This window comes from Daphnia pulicaria, chromosome 1 (genome assembly GCF_021234035.1).
Source record: "Daphnia pulicaria isolate SC F1-1A chromosome 1, SC_F0-13Bv2, whole genome shotgun sequence".
NCBI lineage: Eukaryota > Metazoa > Arthropoda > Branchiopoda > Diplostraca > Daphniidae > Daphnia > Daphnia pulicaria.
In genome coordinates this window covers 42,485,145-42,509,556 of record NC_060913.1, presented here as the reverse complement: position 1 = coordinate 42,509,556, position 24,412 = coordinate 42,485,145, and the positions used below count along the sequence as shown (strand labels likewise).

The 24,412-nt window shown below is 37.7% G+C and overlaps 1 non-coding gene and 52 pseudogenes across 1 annotated transcript; all 53 read left to right on the top strand.

Moving 5' to 3' along the window:
- The first annotated feature begins 293 nt into the window (after positions 1–293).
- LOC124321833 lies at positions 294–412 on the top strand (annotated as a pseudogene).
- Positions 413–695: 283 nt separating this feature from the next.
- LOC124321459 lies at positions 696–814 on the top strand (annotated as a pseudogene).
- Positions 815–1,098: 284 nt separating this feature from the next.
- Positions 1,099–1,217, top strand: LOC124321832 (annotated as a pseudogene).
- A 283-nt stretch (positions 1,218–1,500) lies between these two features.
- On the top strand, positions 1,501–1,619 carry LOC124321458 (annotated as a pseudogene).
- Positions 1,620–1,903: 284 nt separating this feature from the next.
- On the top strand, positions 1,904–2,022 carry LOC124321457 (annotated as a pseudogene).
- Positions 2,023–2,576: 554 nt separating this feature from the next.
- Positions 2,577–2,695, top strand: LOC124321830 (annotated as a pseudogene).
- A 283-nt stretch (positions 2,696–2,978) lies between these two features.
- LOC124321829 lies at positions 2,979–3,097 on the top strand (annotated as a pseudogene).
- Positions 3,098–3,380: 283 nt separating this feature from the next.
- LOC124321456 lies at positions 3,381–3,499 on the top strand (annotated as a pseudogene).
- Positions 3,500–3,783: 284 nt separating this feature from the next.
- On the top strand, positions 3,784–3,902 carry LOC124321454 (annotated as a pseudogene).
- Positions 3,903–4,456: 554 nt separating this feature from the next.
- On the top strand, positions 4,457–4,575 carry LOC124321828 (annotated as a pseudogene).
- A 283-nt stretch (positions 4,576–4,858) lies between these two features.
- On the top strand, positions 4,859–4,977 carry LOC124321827 (annotated as a pseudogene).
- A 283-nt stretch (positions 4,978–5,260) lies between these two features.
- Positions 5,261–5,379, top strand: LOC124321453 (annotated as a pseudogene).
- Positions 5,380–5,663: 284 nt separating this feature from the next.
- Positions 5,664–5,780, top strand: LOC124321900 (annotated as a pseudogene).
- Positions 5,781–6,064: 284 nt separating this feature from the next.
- Positions 6,065–6,183, top strand: LOC124321826 (annotated as a pseudogene).
- Positions 6,184–6,466: 283 nt separating this feature from the next.
- Positions 6,467–6,585, top strand: LOC124321451 (annotated as a pseudogene).
- A 284-nt stretch (positions 6,586–6,869) lies between these two features.
- Positions 6,870–6,988, top strand: LOC124321450 (annotated as a pseudogene).
- Positions 6,989–7,542: 554 nt separating this feature from the next.
- LOC124321449 lies at positions 7,543–7,661 on the top strand (annotated as a pseudogene).
- A 284-nt stretch (positions 7,662–7,945) lies between these two features.
- LOC124321448 lies at positions 7,946–8,064 on the top strand (annotated as a pseudogene).
- A 284-nt stretch (positions 8,065–8,348) lies between these two features.
- LOC124321447 lies at positions 8,349–8,467 on the top strand (annotated as a pseudogene).
- A 284-nt stretch (positions 8,468–8,751) lies between these two features.
- On the top strand, positions 8,752–8,870 carry LOC124321446 (annotated as a pseudogene).
- A 284-nt stretch (positions 8,871–9,154) lies between these two features.
- On the top strand, positions 9,155–9,273 carry LOC124321445 (annotated as a pseudogene).
- Positions 9,274–9,557: 284 nt separating this feature from the next.
- On the top strand, positions 9,558–9,676 carry LOC124321444 (annotated as a pseudogene).
- A 284-nt stretch (positions 9,677–9,960) lies between these two features.
- Positions 9,961–10,079, top strand: LOC124321771 (annotated as a pseudogene).
- Positions 10,080–10,363: 284 nt separating this feature from the next.
- On the top strand, positions 10,364–10,482 carry LOC124321443 (annotated as a pseudogene).
- A 284-nt stretch (positions 10,483–10,766) lies between these two features.
- On the top strand, positions 10,767–10,885 carry LOC124321442 (annotated as a pseudogene).
- A 284-nt stretch (positions 10,886–11,169) lies between these two features.
- Positions 11,170–11,288, top strand: LOC124321770 (annotated as a pseudogene).
- A 284-nt stretch (positions 11,289–11,572) lies between these two features.
- Positions 11,573–11,691, top strand: LOC124323151. Its single transcript, XR_006915394.1, has one exon. It is a non-coding gene; the product is annotated as a 5S ribosomal RNA (ribosomal RNA).
- Positions 11,692–12,515: 824 nt separating this feature from the next.
- Positions 12,516–12,634, top strand: LOC124321440 (annotated as a pseudogene).
- A 283-nt stretch (positions 12,635–12,917) lies between these two features.
- On the top strand, positions 12,918–13,036 carry LOC124321439 (annotated as a pseudogene).
- A 284-nt stretch (positions 13,037–13,320) lies between these two features.
- On the top strand, positions 13,321–13,439 carry LOC124321438 (annotated as a pseudogene).
- Positions 13,440–13,723: 284 nt separating this feature from the next.
- On the top strand, positions 13,724–13,842 carry LOC124321825 (annotated as a pseudogene).
- A 283-nt stretch (positions 13,843–14,125) lies between these two features.
- Positions 14,126–14,244, top strand: LOC124321769 (annotated as a pseudogene).
- A 284-nt stretch (positions 14,245–14,528) lies between these two features.
- Positions 14,529–14,647, top strand: LOC124321437 (annotated as a pseudogene).
- Positions 14,648–15,201: 554 nt separating this feature from the next.
- LOC124321436 lies at positions 15,202–15,320 on the top strand (annotated as a pseudogene).
- Positions 15,321–15,604: 284 nt separating this feature from the next.
- Positions 15,605–15,723, top strand: LOC124321435 (annotated as a pseudogene).
- A 285-nt stretch (positions 15,724–16,008) lies between these two features.
- Positions 16,009–16,127, top strand: LOC124321434 (annotated as a pseudogene).
- A 554-nt stretch (positions 16,128–16,681) lies between these two features.
- LOC124321433 lies at positions 16,682–16,800 on the top strand (annotated as a pseudogene).
- Positions 16,801–17,084: 284 nt separating this feature from the next.
- Positions 17,085–17,203, top strand: LOC124321432 (annotated as a pseudogene).
- Positions 17,204–17,757: 554 nt separating this feature from the next.
- Positions 17,758–17,876, top strand: LOC124321824 (annotated as a pseudogene).
- Positions 17,877–18,160: 284 nt separating this feature from the next.
- Positions 18,161–18,279, top strand: LOC124321431 (annotated as a pseudogene).
- Positions 18,280–18,563: 284 nt separating this feature from the next.
- LOC124321429 lies at positions 18,564–18,682 on the top strand (annotated as a pseudogene).
- A 285-nt stretch (positions 18,683–18,967) lies between these two features.
- Positions 18,968–19,086, top strand: LOC124321752 (annotated as a pseudogene).
- Positions 19,087–19,640: 554 nt separating this feature from the next.
- LOC124321428 lies at positions 19,641–19,759 on the top strand (annotated as a pseudogene).
- Positions 19,760–20,043: 284 nt separating this feature from the next.
- LOC124321580 lies at positions 20,044–20,162 on the top strand (annotated as a pseudogene).
- A 283-nt stretch (positions 20,163–20,445) lies between these two features.
- On the top strand, positions 20,446–20,564 carry LOC124321427 (annotated as a pseudogene).
- Positions 20,565–20,847: 283 nt separating this feature from the next.
- Positions 20,848–20,966, top strand: LOC124321426 (annotated as a pseudogene).
- Positions 20,967–21,250: 284 nt separating this feature from the next.
- On the top strand, positions 21,251–21,369 carry LOC124321425 (annotated as a pseudogene).
- A 554-nt stretch (positions 21,370–21,923) lies between these two features.
- Positions 21,924–22,042, top strand: LOC124321822 (annotated as a pseudogene).
- A 283-nt stretch (positions 22,043–22,325) lies between these two features.
- Positions 22,326–22,444, top strand: LOC124321423 (annotated as a pseudogene).
- Positions 22,445–22,998: 554 nt separating this feature from the next.
- On the top strand, positions 22,999–23,117 carry LOC124321821 (annotated as a pseudogene).
- Positions 23,118–23,400: 283 nt separating this feature from the next.
- Positions 23,401–23,519, top strand: LOC124321422 (annotated as a pseudogene).
- A 284-nt stretch (positions 23,520–23,803) lies between these two features.
- LOC124321421 lies at positions 23,804–23,922 on the top strand (annotated as a pseudogene).
- Positions 23,923–24,206: 284 nt separating this feature from the next.
- LOC124321768 lies at positions 24,207–24,325 on the top strand (annotated as a pseudogene).
- Positions 24,326–24,412: the final 87 nt, after the last annotated feature.

Sequence of the window (24,412 nt, the reverse complement as noted above, 5' to 3'; positions counted from 1 at the left end):
TCGTTGGCGATGAATAGTTTGTTTTCAATAACAAATTTCTTGAAATTTTTTTTCAATCACGATGGTTACCAGTCCAAATTCGTAGATCAAAAATTTCAATGACACAGGGATGGGTTCAATTCATCTATAGGAATGATTCTGGATGAATTCCATTGAGAGTTTTTCAAAGTTGATCGCGTTTTTTTATTCGCGATGGTTACCAGTCCGAATTCAATGAACAAACATTTCAATCACTTTGAAGTGATTTTCTATTCATCCATTGGGAATGGGAGGGTAAATTTTCATTTTTGAATGTCAACGGCCATATCACGTAGAACGCACCTGGTCTCGTCAGCTCCAAGAAGTTAAGTTACGTCGAGTCCCGTTAGTACTTGGAAGGGTGACCGCTTGGGAATACGGGATGTCGTTGGCGATGAAAAGTTTGTTTTCAATAACAAATTTCTTGAATTTTTTTTCAATCACGATGGTTACCAGTCCAAATTCGTAGATCAAAAATTTCAATGACACAGGGATGGGTTCAATTCATCTATAGGAATGATTCTGGATGAATTCCATTGAGAGTTTTTCAAAGTTGATCGCGTTTTTTTATTCGCGATGGTTACCAGTCCGAATTCAATGAACAAACATTTCTATCACTTTGAAGTGATTTTCTATTCATCCATTGGGAATGGGAGGGTAAATTTTCATTTTTGAATGTCAACGGCCATATCACGTAGAACGCACCTGGTCTCGTCAGCTCCCAGAAGTTAAGTTACGTCGAGTCCCGTTAGTACTTGGAAGGGTGACCGCTTGGGAATACGGGATGTCGTTGGCGATGAATAGTTTGTTTTCAATAACAAATTTCTTGAAATTTTTTTTCAATCACGATGGTTACCAGTCCAAATTCGTAGATCAAAAATTTCAATGACACAGGGATGGGTTCAATTCATCTATAGGAATGATTCTGGATGAATTCCATTGAGAGTTTTTCAAAGTTGATCGCGTTTTTTTATTCGCGATGGTTACCAGTCCGAATTCAATGAACAAACATTTCAATCACTTTGAAGTGATTTTCTATTCATCCATTGGGAATGGGAGGGTAAATTTTCATTTTTGAATGTCAACGGCCATATCACGTAGAACGCACCTGGTCTCGTCAGCTCCAAGAAGTTAAGTTACGTCGAGTCCCGTTAGTACTTGGAAGGGTGACCGCTTGGGAATACGGGATGTCGTTGGCGATGAAAAGTTTGTTTTCAATAACAAATTTCTTGAATTTTTTTTCAATCACGATGGTTACCAGTCCAAATTCGTAGATCAAAAATTTCAATGACACAGGGATGGGTTCAATTCATCTATAGGAATGATTCTGGATGAATTCCATTGAGAGTTTTTCAAAGTTGATCGCGTTTTTTTATTCGCGATGGTTACCAGTCCGAATTCAATGAACAAACATTTCTATCACTTTGAAGTGATTTTCTATTCATCCATTGGGAATGGGAGGGTAAATTTTCATTTTTGAATGTCAACGGCCATATCACGTAGAACGCACCTGGTCTCGTCAGCTCCCAGAAGTTAAGTTACGTCGAGTCCCGTTAGTACTTGGAAGGGTGACCGCTTGGGAATACGGGATGTCGTTGGCGATGAATAGTTTGTTTTCAATAACAAATTTCTTGAAATTTTTTTTCAATCACGATGGTTACCAGTCCAAATTCGTAGATCAAAAATTTCAATGACACATGGATAGGTTCAATTCATCTATAGGAATGATTCTGGATGAATTCCATTGAGAGTTTTTCAAAGTTGATCGCGTTTTTTTATTCGCGATGGTTACCAGTCCGAATTCAATGAACAAACATTTCAATCACTTTGAAGTGATTTTCTATTCATCCATTGGGAATGGGAGGGTAAATTTTCATTTTTGAATGTCAACGGCCATATCACGTAGAACGCACCTGGTCTCGTCAGCTCCCAGAAGTTAAGTTACGTCGAGTCCCGTTAGTACTTGGAAGGGTGACCGCTTGGGAATACGGGATGTCGTTGGCGATGAATAGTTTGTTTTCAATAACAAATTTCTTGAAATTTTTTTTCAATCACGATGGTTACCAGTCCAAATTCGTAGATCAAAAATTTCAATGACACAGGGATAGGTTCAATTCATCTATAGGAATGATTCTGGATGAATTCCGTTGAGAGTTTTTCAAAGTTGATCGCGTTTTTTTATTCGCGATGTTTACCAGTCCAAATTCAATGAACAAACATTTCTATCACTTTGAAGTGATTTTCTATTCATCCATTGGGATGATGTCGTTGGCGATGAATAGTTTGTTTTCAATAACAAATTTCTTGAAATTTTTTTTCAATCACGATGGTTACCAGTCCAAATTCGTAGATCAAAAATTTCAATGACACAGGGATGGGTTCAATTCATCTATAGGAATGATTCTGGATGAATTCCATTGAGAGTTTTTCAAAGTTGATCGCGTTTTTTTATTCGCGATGGTTACCAGTCCGAATTCAATGAACAAACATTTCAATCACTTTGAAGTGATTTTCTATTCATCCATTGGGACTGGGAGGGTAAATTTTCATTTTTGAATGTCAACGGCCATATCACGTAGAACGCACCTGGTCTCGTCAGCTCCAAGAAGTTAAGTTACGTCGAGTCCCGTTAGTACTTGGAAGGGTGACCGCTTGGGAATACGGGATGTCGTTGGCGATGAAAAGTTTGTTTTCAATAACAAATTTCTTGAATTTTTTTTCAATCACGATGGTTACCAGTCCAAATTCGTAGATCAAAAATTTCAATGACACAGGGATGGGTTCAATTCATCTATAGGAATGATTCTGGATGAATTCCATTGAGAGTTTTTCAAAGTTGATCGCGTTTTTTTATTCGCGATGGTTACCAGTCCGAATTCAATGAACAAACATTTCTATCACTTTGAAGTGATTTTCTATTCATCCATTGGGACTGGGAGGGTAAATTTTCATTTTTGAATGTCAACGGCCATATCACGTAGAACGCACCTGGTCTCGTCAGCTCCAAGAAGTTAAGTTACGTCGAGTCCCGTTAGTACTTGGAAGGGTGACCGCTTGGGAATACGGGATGTCGTTGGCGATGAAAATTTTGTTTTCAATAACAAATTTCTTGAATTTTTTTTCAATCACGATGGTTACCAGTCCAAATTCGTAGATCAAAAATTTCAATGACACAGGGATGGGTTCAATTCATCTATAGGAATGATTCTGGATGAATTCCATTGAGAGTTTTTCAAAGTTGATCGCGTTTTTTTATTCGCGATGGTTACCAGTCCGAATTCAATGAACAAACATTTCTATCACTTTGAAGTGATTTTCTATTCATCCATTGGGAATGGGAGGGTAAATTTTCATTTTTGAATGTCAACGGCCATATCACGTAGAACGCACCTGGTCTCGTCAGCTCCCAGAAGTTAAGTTACGTCGAGTCCCGTTAGTACTTGGAAGGGTGACCGCTTGGGAATACGGGATGTCGTTGGCGATGAATAGTTTGTTTTCAATAACAAATTTCTTGAAATTTTTTTTCAATCACGATGGTTACCAGTCCAAATTCTTAGATCAAAAATTTCAATGACACAGGGATAGGTTCAATTCATCTATAGGAATGATTCTGGATGAATTCCATTGAGAGTTTTTCAAAGTTTATCGCGTTTTTTTATTCGCGATGGTTACCAGTCCAAATTCAACGAACAAACATTTCTATCACTTTGAAGTGATTTTCTATTCATCCATTGGGACTGGGAGGGTAAATTTTCATTTTTGAATGTCAACGGCCATATCACGTAGAACGCACCTGGTCTCGTCAGCTCCCAGAAGTTAAGTTACGTCGAGTCCCGTTAGTACTTGGAAGGGTGACCGCTTGGGAATACGGGATGTCGTTGGCGATGAATAGTTTGTTTTCAATAACAAATTTCTTGAAATTTTTTTTCAATCACGATGGTTACCAGTCCAAATTCGTAGATCAAAAATTTCAATGACACAGGGATAGGTTCAATTCATCTATAGGAATGATTCTGGATGAATTCCGTTGAGAGTTTTTCAAAGTTGATCGCGTTTTTTTATTCGCGATGTTTACCAGTCCAAATTCAATGAACAAACATTTCTATCACTTTGAAGTGATTTTCTATTCATCCATTGGGATGATGTCGTTGGCGATGAATAGTTTGTTTTCAATAACAAATTTCTTGAAATTTTTTTTCAATCACGATGGTTACCAGTCCAAATTCGTAGATCAAAAATTTCAATGACACAGGGATGGGTTCAATTCATCTATAGGAATGATTCTGGATGAATTCCATTGAGAGTTTTTCAAAGTTGATCGCGTTTTTTTATTCGCGATGGTTACCAGTCCGAATTCAATGAACAAACATTTCAATCACTTTGAAGTGATTTTCTATTCATCCATTGGGACTGGGAGGGTAAATTTTCATTTTTGAATGTCAACGGCCATATCACGTAGAACGCACCTGGTCTCGTCAGCTCCAAGAAGTTAAGTTACGTCGAGTCCCGTTAGTACTTGGAAGGGTGACCGCTTGGGAATACGGGATGTCGTTGGCGATGAAAAGTTTGTTTTCAATAACAAATTTCTTGAATTTTTTTTCAATCACGATGGTTACCAGTCCAAATTCGTAGATCAAAAATTTCAATGACACAGGGATGGGTTCAATTCATCTATAGGAATGATTCTGGATGAATTCCATTGAGAGTTTTTCAAAGTTGATCGCGTTTTTTTATTCGCGATGGTTACCAGTCCGAATTCAATGAACAAACATTTCTATCACTTTGAAGTGATTTTCTATTCATCCATTGGGACTGGGAGGGTAAATTTTCATTTTTGAATGTCAACGGCCATATCACGTAGAACGCACCTGGTCTCGTCAGCTCCAAGAAGTTAAGTTACGTCGAGTCCCGTTAGTACTTGGAAGGGTGACCGCTTGGGAATACGGGATGTCGTTGGCGATGAAAATTTTGTTTTCAATAACAAATTTCTTGAATTTTTTTTCAATCACGATGGTTACCAGTCCAAATTCGTAGATCAAAAATTTCAATGACACAGGGATGGGTTCAATTCATCTATAGGAATGATTCTGGATGAATTCCATTGAGAGTTTTTCAAAGTTGATCGCGTTTTTTTATTCGCGATGGTTACCAGTCCGAATTCAATGAACAAACATTTCTATCACTTTGAAGTGATTTTCTATTCATCCATTGGGAATGGGAGGGTAAATTTTCATTTTTGAATGTCAACGGCCATATCACGTAGAACGCACCTGGTCTCGTCAGCTCCCAGAAGTTAAGTTACGTCGAGTCCCGTTAGTACTTGGAAGGGTGACCGCTTGGGAATACGGGATGTCGTTGGCGATGAATAGTTTGTTTTCAATAACAAATTTCTTGAAATTTTTTTTCAATCACGATGGTTACCAGTCCAAATTCTTAGATCAAAAATTTCAATGACACAGGGATAGGTTCAATTCATCTATAGGAATGATTCTGGATGAATTCCATTGAGAGTTTTTCAAAGTTTATCGCGTTTTTTTATTCGCGATGGTTACCAGTCCAAATTCAACGAACAAACATTTCTATCACTTTGAAGTGATTTTCTATTCATCCATTGGGACTGGGAGGGTAAATTTTCATTTTTGAATGTCAACGGCCATATCACGTAGAACGCACCTGGTCTCGTCAGATTAGAAGTTAAGTTACGTCGAGTCCCGTTAGTACTTGGAAGGGTGACCGCTTGGGAATACGGGATGTCGTTGGCGACGAATAGTTTGTTTTCAATAACAAATTTCTTGAAATTTTTTTTCAATCACGATGGTTACCAGTCCAAATTCGTAGATCAAAAATTTCAATGACACAGGGATAGGTTCAATTCATCTATAGGAATGATTCTGGATGAATTCCATTGAGAGTTTTTCAAAGTTTATCGCGTTTTTTTATTCGCGATGGTTACCAGTCCAAATTCAACGAACAAACATTTCTATCACTTTGAAGTGATTTTCTATTCATCCATTGGGACTGGGAGGGTAAATTTTCATTTTTGAATGTCAACGGCCATATCACGTAGAACGCACCTGGTCTCGTCAGCTCCAAGAAGTTAAGTTACGTCGAGTCCCGTTAGTACTTGGAAGGGTGACCGCTTGGGAATACGGGATGTCGTTGGCGATGAAAATTTTGTTTTCAATAACAAATTTCTTGAATTTTTTTTCAATCACGATGGTTACCAGTCCAAATTCGTAGATCAAAAATTTCAATGACACAGGGATGGGTTCAATTCATCTATAGGAATGATTCTGGATGAATTCCATTGAGAGTTTTTCAAAGTTGATCGCGTTTTTTTATTCGCGATGGTTACCAGTCCGAATTCAATGAACAAACATTTCTATCACTTTGAAGTGATTTTCTATTCATCCATTGGGAATGGGAGGGTAAATTTTCATTTTTGAATGTCAACGGCCATATCACGTAGAACGCACCTGGTCTCGTCAGCTCCCAGAAGTTAAGTTACGTCGAGTCCCGTTAGTACTTGGAAGGGTGACCGCTTGGGAATACGGGATGTCGTTGGCGATGAATAGTTTGTTTTCAATAACAAATTTCTTGAAATTTTTTTTCAATCACGATGGTTACCAGTCCAAATTCGTAGATCAAAAATTTCAATGACACATGGATAGGTTCAATTCATCTATAGGAATGATTCTGGATGAATTCCATTGAGAGTTTTTCAAAGTTGATCGCGTTTTTTTATTCGCGATGGTTACCAGTCCGAATTCAATGAACAAACATTTCAATCACTTTGAAGTGATTTTCTATTCATCCATTGGGAATGGGAGGGTAAATTTTCATTTTTGAATGTCAACGGCCATATCACGTAGAACGCACCTGGTCTCGTCAGCTCCCAGAAGTTAAGTTACGTCGAGTCCCGTTAGTACTTGGAAGGGTGACCGCTTGGGAATACGGGATGTCGTTGGCGATGAATAGTTTGTTTTCAATAACAAATTTCTTGAAATTTTTTTTCAATCACGATGGTTACCAGTCCAAATTCGTAGATCAAAAATTTCAATGACACAGGGATAGGTTCAATTCATCTATAGGAATGATTCTGGATGAATTCCGTTGAGAGTTTTTCAAAGTTGATCGCGTTTTTTTATTCGCGATGTTTACCAGTCCAAATTCAATGAACAAACATTTCTATCACTTTGAAGTGATTTTCTATTCATCCATTGGGATGATGTCGTTGGCGATGAATAGTTTGTTTTCAATAACAAATTTCTTGAAATTTTTTTTCAATCACGATGGTTACCAGTCCAAATTCGTAGATCAAAAATTTCAATGACACAGGGATAGGTTCAATTCATCTATAGGAATGATTCTGGATGAATTCCATTGAGAGTTTTTCAAAGTTGATCGCGTTTTTTTATTCGCGATGGTTACCAGTCCGAATTCAATGAACAAACATTTCAATCACTTTGAAGTGATTTTCTATTCATCCATTGGGAATGGGAGGGTAAATTTTCATTTTTGAATGTCAACGGCCATATCACGTAGAACGCACCTGGTCTCGTCAGCTCCCAGAAGTTAAGTTACGTCGAGTCCCGTTAGTACTTGGAAGGGTGACCGCTTGGGAATACGGGATGTCGTTGGCGATGAATAGTTTGTTTTCAATAACAAATTTCTTGAAATTTTTTTTCAATCACGATGGTTACCAGTCCAAATTCTTAGATCAAAAATTTCAATGACACAGGGATAGGTTCAATTCATCTATAGGAATGATTCTGGATGAATTCCATTGAGAGTTTTTCAAAGTTGATCGCGTTTTTTTATTCGCGATGGTTACCAGTCCGAATTCAATGAACAAACATTTCAATCACTTTGAAGTGATTTTCTATTCATCCATTGGGAATGGGAGGGTAAATTTTCATTTTTAAATGTCAACGGCCATATCACGTAGAACGCACCTGGTCTCGTCAGCTCCCAGAAGTTAAGTTACGTCGAGTCCCGTTAGTACTTGGAAGGGTGACCGCTTGGGAATACGGGATGTCGTTGGCGATGAATAGTTTGTTTTCAATAACAAATTTCTTGAAATTTTTTTTCAATCACGATGGTTACCAGTCCAAATTCGTAGATCAAAAATTTCAATGACAAAGGGATAGGTTCAATTCATCTATAGGAATGATTCTGGATGAATTCCATTGAGAGTTTTTCAAAGTTGATCGCGTTTTTTTATTCCCGATGGTTACCAGTCCGAATTCAATGAACAAACATTTCAATCACTTTGAAGTGATTTTCTATTCATCCATTGGGAATGGGAGGGTAAATTTTCATTTTTGAATGTCAACGGCCATATCACGTAGAACGCACCTGGTCTCGTCAGCTCCCAGAAGTTAAGTTACGTCGAGTCCCGTTAGTACTTGGAAGGGTGACCGCTTGGGAATACGGGATGTCGTTGGCGATGAATAGTTTGTTTTCAATAACAAATTTCTTGAAATTTTTTTTCAATCACGATGGTTACCAGTCCAAATTCGTAGATCAAAAATTTCAATGACAAAGGGATAGGTTCAATTCATCTATAGGAATGATTCTGGATGAATTCCATTGAGAGTTTTTCAAAGTTGATCGCGTTTTTTTATTCCCGATGGTTACCAGTCCGAATTCAATGAACAAACATTTCAATCACTTTGAAGTGATTTTCTATTCATCCATTGGGAATGGGAGGGTAAATTTTCATTTTTGAATGTCAACGGCCATATCACGTAGAACGCACCTGGTCTCGTCAGCTCCCAGAAGTTAAGTTACGTCGAGTCCCGTTAGTACTTGGAAGGGTGACCGCTTGGGAATACGGGATGTCGTTGGCGATGAATAGTTTGTTTTCAATAACAAATTTCTTGAAATTTTTTTTCAATCACGATGGTTACCAGTCCAAATTCTTAGATCAAAAATTTCAATGACACAGGGATAGGTTCAATTCATCTATAGGAATGATTCTGGATGAATTCCATTGAGAGTTTTTCAAAGTTTATCGCGTTTTTTTATTCGCGATGGTTACCAGTCCAAATTCAACGAACAAACATTTCTATCACTTTGAAGTGATTTTCTATTCATCCATTGGGACTGGGAGGGTAAATTTTCATTTTTGAATGTCAACGGCCATATCACGTAGAACGCACCTGGTCTCGTCAGCTCCCAGAAGTTAAGTTACGTCGAGTCCCGTTAGTACTTGGAAGGGTGACCGCTTGGGAATACGGGATGTCGTTGGCGATGAATAGTTTGTTTTCAATAACAAATTTCTTGAAATTTTTTTTCAATCACGATGGTTACCAGTCCAAATTCGTAGATCAAAAATTTCAATGACACATGGATAGGTTCAATTCATCTATAGGAATGATTCTGGATGAATTCCATTGAGAGTTTTTCAAAGTTGATCGCGTTTTTTTATTCGCGATGGTTACCAGTCCGAATTCAATGAACAAACATTTCAATCACTTTGAAGTGATTTTCTATTCATCCATTGGGAATGGGAGGGTAAATTTTCATTTTTGAATGTCAACGGCCATATCACGTAGAACGCACCTGGTCTCGTCAGCTCCCAGAAGTTAAGTTACGTCGAGTCCCGTTAGTACTTGGAAGGGTGACCGCTTGGGAATACGGGATGTCGTTGGCGATGAATAGTTTGTTTTCAATAATAAATTTCTTGAAATTTTTTTTCAATCACGATGGTTACCAGTCCAAATTCCTAGATCAAAAATTTTAATGACACAGGGATAGGTTCAATTCATCTATAGGAATGATTCTGGATGAATTCCATTGAGAGTTTTTCAAAGTTGATCGCGTTTTTTTATTCGCGATGGTTACCAGTCCGAATTCAATGAACAAACATTTCTATCACTTTGAAGTGATTTTCTATTCATCCATTGGGACTGGGAGGGTAAATTTTCATTTTTGAATGTCAACGGCCATATCACGTAGAACGCACCTGGTCTCGTCAGCTCCCAGAAGTTAAGTTACGTCTAGTCCCGTTAGTACTTGGAAGGGTGACCGCTTGGGAATACGGGATGTCGTTGGCAAAGAATAGTTTGTTTTCAATAACAAATTTCTTGAAATTTTTTTTCAATCACGATGGTTACCAGTCCAAATTCGTAGATCAAAAATTTCAATGACACAGGGATAGGTTCAATTCATCTATAGGAATGATTCTGGATGAATTCCATTGAGAGTTTTTCAAAGTTGATCGCGTTTTTTTATTCCCGATGGTTACCAGTCCGAATTCAATGAACAAACATTTCAATCACTTTGAAGTGATTTTCTATTCATCCATTGGGACTGGGAGGGTAAATTTTCATTTTTGAATGTCAACGGCCATATCACGTAGAACGCACCTGGTCTCGTCAGCTCCCAGAAGTTAAGTTACGTCGAGTCCCGTTAGTACTTGGAAGGGTGACCGCTTGGGAATACGGGATGTCGTTGGCGATGAATAGTTTGTTTTCAATAACAAATTTCTTGAAATTTTTTTTCAATCACGATGGTTACCAGTCCAAATTCGTAGATCAAAAATTTCAATGACACATGGATAGGTTCAATTCATCTATAGGAATGATTCTGGATGAATTCCATTGAGAGTTTTTCAAAGTTGATCGCGTTTTTTTATTCGCGATGGTTACCAGTCCGAATTCAATGAACAAACATTTCAATCACTTTGAAGTGATTTTCTATTCATCCATTGGGAATGGGAGGGTAAATTTTCATTTTTGAATGTCAACGGCCATATCACGTAGAACGCACCTGGTCTCGTCAGCTCCCAGAAGTTAAGTTACGTCGAGTCCCGTTAGTACTTGGAAGGGTGACCGCTTGGGAATACGGGATGTCGTTGGCGATGAATAGTTTGTTTTCAATAATAAATTTCTTGAAATTTTTTTTCAATCACGATGGTTACCAGTCCAAATTCCTAGATCAAAAATTTTAATGACACAGGGATAGGTTCAATTCATCTATAGGAATGATTCTGGATGAATTCCATTGAGAGTTTTTCAAAGTTGATCGCGTTTTTTTATTCGCGATGGTTACCAGTCCGAATTCAATGAACAAACATTTCTATCACTTTGAAGTGATTTTCTATTCATCCATTGGGACTGGGAGGGTAAATTTTCATTTTTGAATGTCAACGGCCATATCACGTAGAACGCACCTGGTCTCGTCAGCTCCCAGAAGTTAAGTTACGTCTAGTCCCGTTAGTACTTGGAAGGGTGACCGCTTGGGAATACGGGATGTCGTTGGCAAAGAATAGTTTGTTTTCAATAACAAATTTCTTGAAATTTTTTTTCAATCACGATGGTTACCAGTCCAAATTCGTAGATCAAAAATTTCAATGACACAGGGATAGGTTCAATTCATCTATAGGAATGATTCTGGATGAATTCCATTGAGAGTTTTTCAAAGTTGATCGCGTTTTTTTATTCGCGATGGTTACCAGTCCGAATTCAATGAACAAACATTTCAATCACTTTGAAGTGATTTTCTATTCATCCATTGGGAATGGGAGGGTAAATTTTCATTTTTGAATGTCAACGGCCATATCACGTAGAACGCACCTGGTCTCGTCAGCTCCCAGAAGTTAAGTTACGTCGAGTCCCGTTAGTACTTGGAAGGGTGACCGCTTGGGAATACGAGATGTCGTTGGCGATGAATAGTTTGTTTTCAATAACAAATTTCTTGAAATTTTTTTTCAATCACGATGGTTACCAGTCCAAATTCGTAGATCAAAAATTTCAATGACACAGGGATAGGTTCAATTCATCTATAGGAATGATTCTGGATGAATTCCGTTGAGAGTTTTTCAAAGTTGATCGCGTTTTTTTATTCGCGATGTTTACCAGTCCAAATTCAATGAACAAACATTTCTATCACTTTGAAGTGATTTTCTATTCATCCATTGGGATGATGTCGTTGGCGATGAATAGTTTGTTTTCAATAACAAATTTCTTGAAATTTTTTTTCAATCACGATGGTTACCAGTCCAAATTCGTAGATCAAAAATTTCAATGACACAGGGATAGGTTCAATTCATCTATAGGAATGATTCTGGATGAATTCCGTTGAGAGTTTTTCAAAGTTGATCGCGTTTTTTTATTCGCGATGTTTACCAGTCCAAATTCAATGAACAAACATTTCTATCACTTTGAAGTGATTTTCTATTCATCCATTGGGATGATGTCGTTGGCGATGAATAGTTTGTTTTCAATAACAAATTTCTTGAAATTTTTTTTCAATCACGATGGTTACCAGTCCAAATTCGTAGATCAAAAATTTCAATGACACAGGGATGGGTTCAATTCATCTATAGGAATGATTCTGGATGAATTCCATTGAGAGTTTTTCAAAGTTGATCGCGTTTTTTTATTCGCGATGGTTACCAGTCCGAATTCAATGAACAAACATTTCTATCACTTTGAAGTGATTTTCTATTCATCCATTGGGACTGGGAGGGTAAATTTTCATTTTTGAATGTCAACGGCCATATCACGTAGAACGCACCTGGTCTCGTCAGCTCCCAGAAGTTAAGTTACGTCGAGTCCCGTTAGTACTTGGAAGGGTGACCGCTTGGGAATACGGGATGTCGTTGGCGATGAAAATTTTGTTTTCAATAACAAATTTCTTGAATTTTTTTTCAATCACGATGGTTACCAGTCCAAATTCGTAGATCAAAAATTTCAATGACACAGGGATGGGTTCAATTCATCTATAGGAATGATTCTGGATGAATTCCATTGAGAGTTTTTCAAAGTTGATCGCGTTTTTTTATTCGCGATGGTTACCAGTCCGAATTCAATGAACAAACATTTCTATCACTTTGAAGTGATTTTCTATTCATCCATTGGGAATGGGAGGGTAAATTTTCATTTTTGAATGTCAACGGCCATATCACGTAGAACGCACCTGGTCTCGTCAGCTCCCAGAAGTTAAGTTACGTCGAGTCCCGTTAGTACTTGGAAGGGTGACCGCTTGGGAATACGGGATGTCGTTGGCGATGAATAGTTTGTTTTCAATAACAAATTTCTTGAAATTTTTTTTCAATCACGATGGTTACCAGTCCAAATTCTTAGATCAAAAATTTCAATGACACAGGGATAGGTTCAATTCATCTATAGGAATGATTCTGGATGAATTCCATTGAGAGTTTTTCAAAGTTTATCGCGTTTTTTTATTCGCGATGGTTACCAGTCCAAATTCAACGAACAAACATTTCTATCACTTTGAAGTGATTTTCTATTCATCCATTGGGACTGGGAGGGTAAATTTTCATTTTTGAATGTCAACGGCCATATCACGTAGAACGCACCTGGTCTCGTCAGCTCCCAGAAGTTAAGTTACGTCGAGTCCCGTTAGTACTTGGAAGGGTGACCGCTTGGGAATACGGGATGTCGTTGGCGATGAATAGTTTGTTTTCAATAACAAATTTCTTGAAATTTTTTTTCAATCACGATGGTTACCAGTCCAAATTCGTAGATCAAAAATTTCAATGACACATGGATAGGTTCAATTCATCTATAGGAATGATTCTGGATGAATTCCATTGAGAGTTTTTCAAAGTTGATCGCGTTTTTTTATTCGCGATGGTTACCAGTCCGAATTCAATGAACAAACATTTCAATCACTTTGAAGTGATTTTCTATTCATCCATTGGGAATGGGAGGGTAAATTTTCATTTTTGAATGTCAACGGCCATATCACGTAGAACGCACCTGGTCTCGTCAGCTCCAAGAAGTTAAGTTACGTCGAGTCCCGTTAGTACTTGGAAGGGTGACCGCTTGGGAATACGGGATGTCGTTGGCGATGAAAAGTTTGTTTTCAATAACAAATTTCTTGAATTTTTTTTCAATCACGATGGTTACCAGTCCAAATTCGTAGATCAAAAATTTCAATGACACAGGGATGGGTTCAATTCATCTATAGGAATGATTCTGGATGAATTCCATTGAGAGTTTTTCAAAGTTGATCGCGTTTTTTTATTCGCGATGGTTATCAGTCCGAATTCAATGAACAAACATTTCTATCACTTTGAAGTGATTTTCTATTCATCCATTGGGACTGGGAGGGTAAATTTTCATTTTTGAATGTCAACGGCCATATCACGTAGAACGCACCTGGTCTCGTCAGCTCCCAGAAGTTAAGTTACGTCTAGTCCCGTTAGTACTTGGAAGGGTGACCGCTTGGGAATACGGGATGTCGTTGGCAAAGAATAGTTTGTTTTCAATAACAAATTTCTTGAAATTTTTTTTCAATCACGATGGTTACCAGTCCAAATTCGTAGATCAAAAATTTCAATGACACAGGGATAGGTTCAATTCATCTATAGGAATGATTCTGGATGAATTCCATTGAGAGTTTTTCAAAGTTGATCGCGTTTTTTTATTCGCGATGGTTACCAGTCCGAATTCAATGAACAAACATTTCAATCACTTTGAAGTGATTTTCTATTCATCCATTGGGAATGGGAGGGTAAATTTTCATTTTTGAATGTCAACGGCCATATCACGTAGAACGCACCTGGTCTCGTCAGCTCCCAGAAGTTAAGTTACGTCGAGTCCCGTTAGTACTTGGAAGGGTGACCGCTTGGGAATACGGGATGTCGTTGGCGATGAATAGTTTGTTTTCAATAACAAATTTCTTGAAATTTTTTTTCAATCACGATGGTTACCAGTCCAAATTCGTAGATCAAAAATTTCAATGACACAGGGATAGGTTCAATTCATCTATAGGAATGATTCTGGATGAATTCCGTTGAGAGTTTTTCAAAGTTGATCGCGTTTTTTTATTCGCGATGTTTACCAGTCCAAATTCAATGAACAAACATTTCTATCACTTTGAAGTGATTTTCTATTCATCCATTGGGATGATGTCGTTGGCGATGAATAGTTTGTTTTCAATAACAAATTTCTTGAAATTTTTTTTCAATCACGATGGTTACCAGTCCAAATTCGTAGATCAAAAATTTCAATGACACAGGGATGGGTTCAATTCATCTATAGGAATGATTCTGGATGAATTCCATTGAGAGTTTTTCAAAGTTGATCGCGTTTTTTTATTCGCGATGGTTACCAGTCCGAATTCAATGAACAAACATTTCTATCACTTTGAAGTGATTTTCTATTCATCCATTGGGACTGGGAGGGTAAATTTTCATTTTTGAATGTCAACGGCCATATCACGTAGAACGCACCTGGTCTCGTCAGCTCCCAGAAGTTAAGTTACGTCGAGTCCCGTTAGTACTTGGAAGGGTGACCGCTTGGGAATACGGGATGTCGTTGGCGATGAATAGTTTGTTTTCAATAACAAATTTCTTGAAATTTTTTTTCAATCACGATGGTTACCAGTCCAAATTCGTAGATCAAAAATTTCAATGACACAGGGATAGGTTCAATTCATCTATAGGAATGATTCTGGATGAATTCCATTGAGAGTTTTTCAAAGTTGATCGCGTTTTTTTATTCGCGATGGTTACCAGTCCGAATTCAATGAACAAACATTTCTATCACTTTGAAGTGATTTTCTATTCATCCATTGGGACTGGGAGGGTAAATTTTCATTTTTGAATGTCAACGGCCATATCACGTAGAACGCACCTGGTCTCGTCAGCTCCCAGAAGTTAAGTTACGTCGAGTCCCGTTAGTACTTGGAAGGGTGACCGCTTGGGAATACGGGATGTCGTTGGCGATGAATAGTTTGTTTTCAATAACAAATTTCTTGAAATTTTTTTTTCAATCACGATGGTTACCAGTCCAAATTCGTAGATCAAAAATTTCAATGACAAAGGGATAGGTTCAATTCATCTATAGGAATGATTCTGGATGAATTCCATTGAGAGTTTTTCAAAGTTGATCGCGTTTTTTTATTCGCGATGGTTACCAGTCCGAATTCAATGAACAAACATTTCAATCACTTTGAAGTGATTTTCTATTCATCCATTGGGAATGGGAGGGTAAATTTTCATTTTTGAATGTCAACGGCCATATCACGTAGAACGCACCTGGTCTCGTCAGCTCCCAGAAGTTAAGTTACGTCGAGTCCCGTTAGTACTTGGAAGGGTGACCGCTTGGGAATACGGGATGTCGTTGGCGATGAATAGTTTGTTTTCAATAACAAATTTCTTGAAATTTTTTTTCAATCACGATGGTTACCAGTCCAAATTCGTAGATCAAAAATTTCAATGACACAGGGATAGGTTCAATTCATCTATAGGAATGATTCTGGATTAATTCCGTTGAGAGTTTTTCAAAGTTGATCGCGTTTTTTTATTCGCGATGTTTACCAGTCCAAATTCAATGAACAAACATTTCTATCACTTTGAAGTGATTTTCTATCCATCCATTGGGATGATGTCGTTGGCGATGAATAGTTTGTTTTCAATAACAAATTTCTTGAAATTTTTTTTCAATCACGATGGTTACCAGTCCAAATTCGTAGATCAAAAATTTCAATGACACAGGGATGGGTTCAATTCATCTATAGGAATGATTCTGGATGAATTCCATTGAGAGTTTTTCAAAGTTGATCGCGTTTTTTTATTCGCGATGGTTACCAGTCCGAATTCAATGAACAAACATTTCAATCACTTTGAAGTGATTTTCTATTCATCCATTGGGAATGGGAGGGTAAATTTTCATTTTTGAATGTCAACGGCCATATCACGTAGAACGCACCTGGTCTCGTCAGCTCCCAGAAGTTAAGTTACGTCGAGTCCCGTTAGTACTTGGAAGGGTGACCGCTTGGGAATACGGGATGTCGTTGGCGATGAATAGTTTGTTTTCAATAACAAATTTCTTGAAATTTTTTTTCAATCACGATGGTTACCAGTCCAAATTCGTAGATCAAAAATTTCAATGACACAGGGATAGGTTCAATTCATCTATAGGAATGATTCTGGATGAATTCCATTGAGAGTTTTTCAAAGTTGATCGCGTTTTTTTATTCGCGATGGTTACCAGTCCGAATTCAATGAACAAACATTTCAATCACTTTGAAGTGATTTTCTATTCATCCATTGGGAATGGGAGGGTAAATTTTCATTTTTGAATGTCAACGGCCATATCACGTAGAACGCACCTGGTCTCGTCAGCTCCCAGAAGTTAAGTTACGTCGAGTCCCGTTAGTACTTGGAAGGGTGACCGCTTGGGAATACGGGATGTCGTTGGCGATGAATAGTTTGTTTTCAATAACAAATTTCTTGAAATTTTTTTTCAATCACGATGGTTACCAGTCCAAATTCGTAGATCAAAAATTTCAATGACACAGGGATAGGTTCAATTCATCTATAGGAATGATTCTGGATTAATTCCGTTGAGAGTTTTTCAAAGTTGATCGCGTTTTTTTATTCGCGATGTTTACCAGTCCAAATTCAATGAACAAACATTTCTATCACTTTGAAGTGATTTTCTATCCATCCATTGGGATGATGTCGTTGGCGATGAATAGTTTGTTTTCAATAACAAATTTCTTGAAATTTTTTTTCAATCACGATGGTTACCAGTCCAAATTCGTAGATCAAAAATTTCAATGACACAGGGATGGGTTCAATTCATCTATAGGAATGATTCTGGATGAATTCCATTGAGAGTTTTTCAAAGTTGATCGCGTTTTTTTATTCGCGATGGTTACCAGTCCGAATTCAATGAACAAACATTTCAATCACTTTGAAGTGATTTTCTATTCATCCATTGGGACTGGGAGGGTAAATTTTCATTTTTGAATGTCAACGGCCATATCACGTAGAACGCACCTGGTCTCGTCAGCTCCAAGAAGTTAAGTTACGTCGAGTCCCGTTAGTACTTGGAAGGGTGACCGCTTGGGAATACGGGATGTCGTTGGCGATGAATAGTTTGTTTTCAATAACAAATTTCTTGAAATTTTTTTTCAATCACGATGGTTACCAGTCCAAATTCGTAGATCAAAAATTTCAATGACACAGGGATAGGTTCAATTCATCTATAGGAATGATTCTGGATGAATTCCATTGAGAGTTTTTCAAAGTTGATCGCGTTTTTTTATTCGCGATGGTTACCAGTCCGAATTCAATGAACAAACATTTCAATCACTTTGAAGTGATTTTCTATTCATCCATTGGGAATGGGAGGGTAAATTTTCATTTTTGAATGTCAACGGCCATATCACGTAGAACGCACCTGGTCTCGTCAGCTCCCAGAAGTTAAGTTACGTCGAGTCCCGTTAGTACTTGGAAGGGTGACCGCTTGGGAATACGGGATGTCGTTGGCGATGAATAGTTTGTTTTCAATAACAAATTTCTTGAAATTTTTTTTCAATCACGATGGTTACCAGTCCAAATTCTTAGATCAAAAATTTCAATGACACAGGGATAGGTTCAATTCATCTATAGGAATGATTCTGGATGAATTCCATTGAGAGTTTTTCAAAGTTGATCGCGTTTTTTTATTCGCGATGGTTACCAGTCCGAATTCAATGAACAAACATTTCTATCACTTTGAAGTGATTTTCTATTCATCCATTGGGACTGGGAGGGTAAATTTTCATTTTTGAATGTCAACGGCCATATCACGTAGAACGCACCTGGTCTCGTCAGCTCCCAGAAGTTAAGTTACGTCGAGTCCCGTTAGTACTTGGAAGGGTGACCGCTTGGGAATACGGGATGTCGTTGGCGATGAATAGTTTGTTTTCAATAACAAATTTCTTGAAATTTTTTTTTCAATCACGATGGTTACCAGTCCAAATTCGTAGATCAAAAATTTCAATGACAAAGGGATAGGTTCAATTCATCTATAGGAATGATTCTGGATGAATTCCATTGAGAGTTTTTCAAAGTTGATCGCGTTTTTTTATTCGCGATGGTTACCAGTCCGAATTCAATGAACAAACATTTCAATCACTTTGAAGTGATTTTCTATTCATCCATTGGGAATGGGAGGGTAAATTTTCATTTTTGAATGTCAACGGCCATATCACGTAGAACGCACCTGGTCTCGTCAGCTCCCAGAAATTAAGTTACGTCGAGTCCCGTTAGTACTTGGAAGGGTGACCGCTTGGGAATACGGGATGTCGTTGGCGATGAATAGTTTGTTTTCAATAACAAATTTCTTGAAATTTTTTTTCAATCACGATGGTTACCAGTCCAAATTCGTAGATCAAAAATTTCAATGACACAGGGATAGGTTCAATTCATCTATAGGAATGATTCTGGATTAATTCCGTTGAGAGTTTTTCAAAGTTGATCGCGTTTTTTTATTCGCGATGTTTACCAGTCCAAATTCAATGAACAAACATTTCTATCACTTTGAAGTGATTTTCTATCCATCCATTGGGATGATGTCGTTGGCGATGAATAGTTTGTTTTCAATAACAAATTTCTTGAAATTTTTTTTCAATCACGATGGTTACCAGTCCAAATTCGTAGATCAAAAATTTCAATGACACAGGGATGGGTTCAATTCATCTATAGGAATGATTCTGGATGAATTCCATTGAGAGTTTTTCAAAGTTGATCGCGTTTTTTTATTCGCGATGGTTACCAGTCCGAATTCAATGAACAAACATTTCAATCACTTTGAAGTGATTTTCTATTCATCCATTGGGACTGGGAGGGTAAATTTTCATTTTTGAATGTCAACGGCCATATCACGTAGAACGCACCTGGTCTCGTCAGCTCCCAGAAGTTAAGTTACGTCGAGTCCCGTTAGTACTTGGAAGGGTGACCGCTTGGGAATACGGGATGTCGTTGGCGATGAATAGTTTGTTTTCAATAACAAATTTCTTTAAATTTTTTTTCAATCACGATGGTTACCAGTCCAAATTCGTAGATCAAAAATTTCAATGATACAGGGATAGGTTCAATTCATCTATAGGAATGATTCTGGATGAATTCCATTGAGAGTTTTTCAAAGTTTATCGCGTTTTTTTATTCGCGATGGTTACCAGTCCGAATTCAATGAACAAACATTTCAATCACTTTGAAGTAATTTTCTATTCATCGATTGGGACTGGGAGGGTAAATTTTCAGTTTTGAATGTCAACGGCCATATCACGTAGAACGCACCTGGTCTCGTCAGCTCCCAGAAGTTAAGTTACGTCGAGTCCCGTAAGTACTTGGAAGGGTGACCGCTTGGGAATACGGGATGTCGTTGGCGATGAATAGTTTGTTTTCAATAACAAATTTCTTGAAATTTTTTTTCAATCACGATGGTTACCAGTCCAAATTCGTAGATCAAAAATTTCAATGACACAGGGATAGGTTCAATTCATCTATAGGAATGATTCTGGATGAATTCCATTGAGAGTTTTCAAAGTTTATCGCGTTTTTTTATTCGCGATGGTTACCAGTCCAAATTCAATGAACAAACATTTCTATCACTTTGAAGTGATTTTCTATTCATCCATTGGGACTGGGAGGGTAAATTTTCATTTTTGAATGTCAACGGCCATATCACGTAGAACGCACCTGGTCTCGTCAGCTCCCAGAAGTTAAGTTACGTCGAGTCCCGTTAGTACTTGGAAGGGTGACCGCTTGGGAATACGGGATGTCGTTGGCGATGAATAGTTTGTTTTCAATAACAAATTTCTTTAAATTTTTTTTCAATCACGATGGTTACCAGTCCAAACTCGTAGATCAAAAATTTCAATGACAGAGGGATAGGTTCAATTCATCTATAGGAATGATTCTCGATGAATTCCATTGAGAGTTTTTCAAAGTTGATCGCGTTTTTTTATTCGCGATGGTTACCAGTCCAAATTCAATGAACAAACATTTCAATCACTTTGAAGTGATTTTCTATTCATCCATTGGGACTGGGAGGGTAAATTTTCATTTTTAATGTCAACGGCCATATCACGTAGAACGCACCTGGTCTCGTCAGCTCCCAGAAGTTAAGTTACGTCGAGTCCCGTTAGTACTTGGAAGGGTGACCGCTTGGGAATACGGGATGTCGTTGGCGATGAATAGTTTGTTTTCAATAACAAATTTCTTTAAATTTTTTTTCAATCACGATGGTTACCAGTCCAAATTCGTAGATCAAAAATTTCAATGATACAGGGATAGGTTCAATTCATCTATAGGAATGATTCTGGATGAATTCCATTGAGAGTTTTTCAAAGTTTATCGCGTTTTTTTATTCGCGATGGTTACCAGTCCGAATTCAATGAACAAACATTTCAATCACTTTGAAGTAATTTTCTATTCATCGATTGGGACTGGGAGGGTAAATTTTCATTTTTGAATGTCAACGGCCATATCACGTAGAACGCACCTGGTCTCGTCAGCTCCCAGAAGTTAAGTTACGTCGAGTCCCGTTAGTACTTGGAAGGGTGACCGCTTGGGAATACGGGATGTCGTTGGCGATGAATAGTTTGTTTTCAATAACAAATTTCTTGAAATTTTTTTTCAATCACGATGGTTACCAGTCCAAATTCGTAGATCAAAAATTTCAATGACACAGGGATAGGTTCAATTCATCTATAGGAATGATTCTGGATTAATTCCGTTGAGAGTTTTTCAAAGTTGATCGCGTTTTTTTATTCGCGATGGTTACCAGTCCAAATTCAATGAACAAACATTTCTATCACTTTGAAGTGATTTTCTATCCATCCATTGGGATGATGTCGTTGGCGATGAATAGTTTGTTTTCAATAACAAATTTCTTGAAATTTTTTTTCAATCACGATGGTTACCAGTCCAAATTCGTAGATCAAAAATTTCAATGACACAGGGATGGGTTCAATTCATCTATAGGAATGATTCTGGATGAATTCCATTGAGAGTTTTTCAAAGTTGATCGCGTTTTTTTATTCGCGATGGTTACCAGTCCGAATTCAATGAACAAACATTTCAATCACTTTGAAGTGATTTTCTATTCATCCATTGGGACTGGGAGGGTAAATTTTCATTTTTGAATGTCAACGGCCATATCACGTAGAACGCACCTGGTCTCGTCAGCTCCAAGAAGTTAAGTTACGTCGAGTCCCGTTAGTACTTGGAAGGGTGACCGCTTGGGAATACGGGATGTCGTTGGCGATGAAAAGTTTGTTTTCAATAACAAATTTCTTGAATTTTTTTTCAATCACGATGGTTACCAGTCCAAATTCGTAGATCAAAAATTTCAATGACACAGGGATGGGTTCAATTCATCTATAGGAATGATTCTGGATGAATTCCATTGAGAGTTTTTCAAAGTTGATCGCGTTTTTTTATTCGCGATGGTTACCAGTCCGAATTCAATGAACAAACATTTCAATCACTTTGAAGTGATTTTCTATTCATCCATTGGGAATGGGAGGGTAAATTTTCATTATTGAATGTCAACGGCCATATCACGTAGAACGCACCTGGTCTCGTCAGCTCCCAGAAGTTAAGTTACGTCGAGTCCCGTTAGTACTTGGAAGGGTGACCGCTTGGGAATACGGGATGTCGTTGGCGATGAATAGTTTGTTTTCAATAACAAATTTCTTGAAATTTTTTTTCAATCACGATGGTTACCAGTCCAAATTCGTAGATCAAAAATTTCAATGACACAGGGATAGGTTCAATTCATCTATAGGAATGATTCTGGATTAATTCCGTTGAGAGTTTTTCAAAGTTGATCGCGTTTTTTTATTCGCGATGTTTACCAGTCCAAATTCAATGAACAAACATTTCTATCACTTTGAAGTGATTTTCTATCCATCCATTGGGATGATGTCGTTGGCGATGAATAGTTTGTTTTCAATAACAAATTTCTTGAAATTTTTTTTCAATCACGATGGTTACCAGTCCAAATTCGTAGATCAAAAATTTCAATGACACAGGGATGGGTTCAATTCATCTATAGGAATGATTCTGGATGAATTCCATTGAGAGTTTTTCAAAGTTGATCGCGTTTTTTTATTCGCGATGGTTACCAGTCCGAATTCAATGAACAAACATTTCAATCACTTTGAAGTGATTTTCTATTCATCCATTGGGACTGGGAGGGTAAATTTTCATTTTTGAATGTCAACGGCCATATCACGTAGAACGCACCTGGTCTCGTCAGCTCCAAGAAGTTAAGTTACGTCGAGTCCCGTTAGTACTTGGAAGGGTGACCGCTTGGGAATACGGGATGTCGTTGGCGATGAAAAGTTTGTTTTCAATAACAAATTTCTTGAATTTTTTTTCAATCACGATGGTTACCAGTCCAAATTCGTAGATCAAAAATTTCAATGACACAGGGATGGGTTCAATTCATCTATAGGAATGATTCTGGATGAATTCCATTGAGAGTTTTTCAAAGTTGATCGCGTTTTTTTATTCGCGATGGTTACCAGTCCGAATTCAATGAACAAACATTTCTATCACTTTGAAGTGATTTTCTATTCATCCATTGGGAATGGGAGGGTAAATTTTCATTTTTGAATGTCAACGGCCATATCACGTAGAACGCACCTGGTCTCGTCAGCTCCCAGAAGTTAAGTTACGTCGAGTCCCGTTAGTACTTGGAAGGGTGACCGCTTGGGAATACGGGATGTCGTTGGCGATGAATAGTTTGTTTTCAATAACAAATTTCTTGAAATTTTTTTTCAATCACGATGGTTACCAGTCCAAATTCGTAGATCAAAAATTTCAATGACACAGGGATAGGTTCAATTCATCTATAGGAATGATTCTGGATGAATTCCATTGAGAGTTTTTCAAAGTTGATCGCGTTTTTTTATTCGCGATGGTTACCAGTCCGAATTCAATGAACAAACATTTCAATCACTTTGAAGTGATTTTCTATTCATCCATTGGGAATGGGAGGGTAAATTTTCATTTTTGAATGTCAACGGCCATATCACGTAGAACGCACCTGGTCTCGTCAGCTCCCAGAAGTTAAGTTACGTCGAGTCCCGTTAGTACTTGGAAGGGTGACCGCTTGGGAATACGGGATGTCGTTGGCGATGAATAGTTTGTTTTCAATAACAAATTTCTTGAAATTTTTTTTCAATCACGATGGTTACCAGTCCAAATTCGTAGATCAAAAATTTCAATGACACAGGGATAGGTTCAATTCATCTATAGGAATGATTCTGGATGAATTCCATTGAGAGTTTTTCAAAGTTGATCGCGTTTTTTTATTCGCGATGGTTACCAGTCCGAATTCAATGAACAAACATTTCAATCACTTTGAAGTGATTTTCTATTCATCCATTGGGAATGGGAGGGTAAATTTTCATTTTTGAATGTCAACGGCCATATCACGTAGAACGCACCTGGTCTCGTCAGCTCCCAGAAGTTAAGTTACGTCGACTCCCGTTAGTACTTGGAAGGGTGACCGCTTGGGAATACGGGATGTCGTTGGCGATGAATAGTTTGTTTTCAATAACAAATTTCTTGAAATTTTTTTTCAATCACGATGGTTACCAGTCCAAATTCTTAGATCAAAAATTT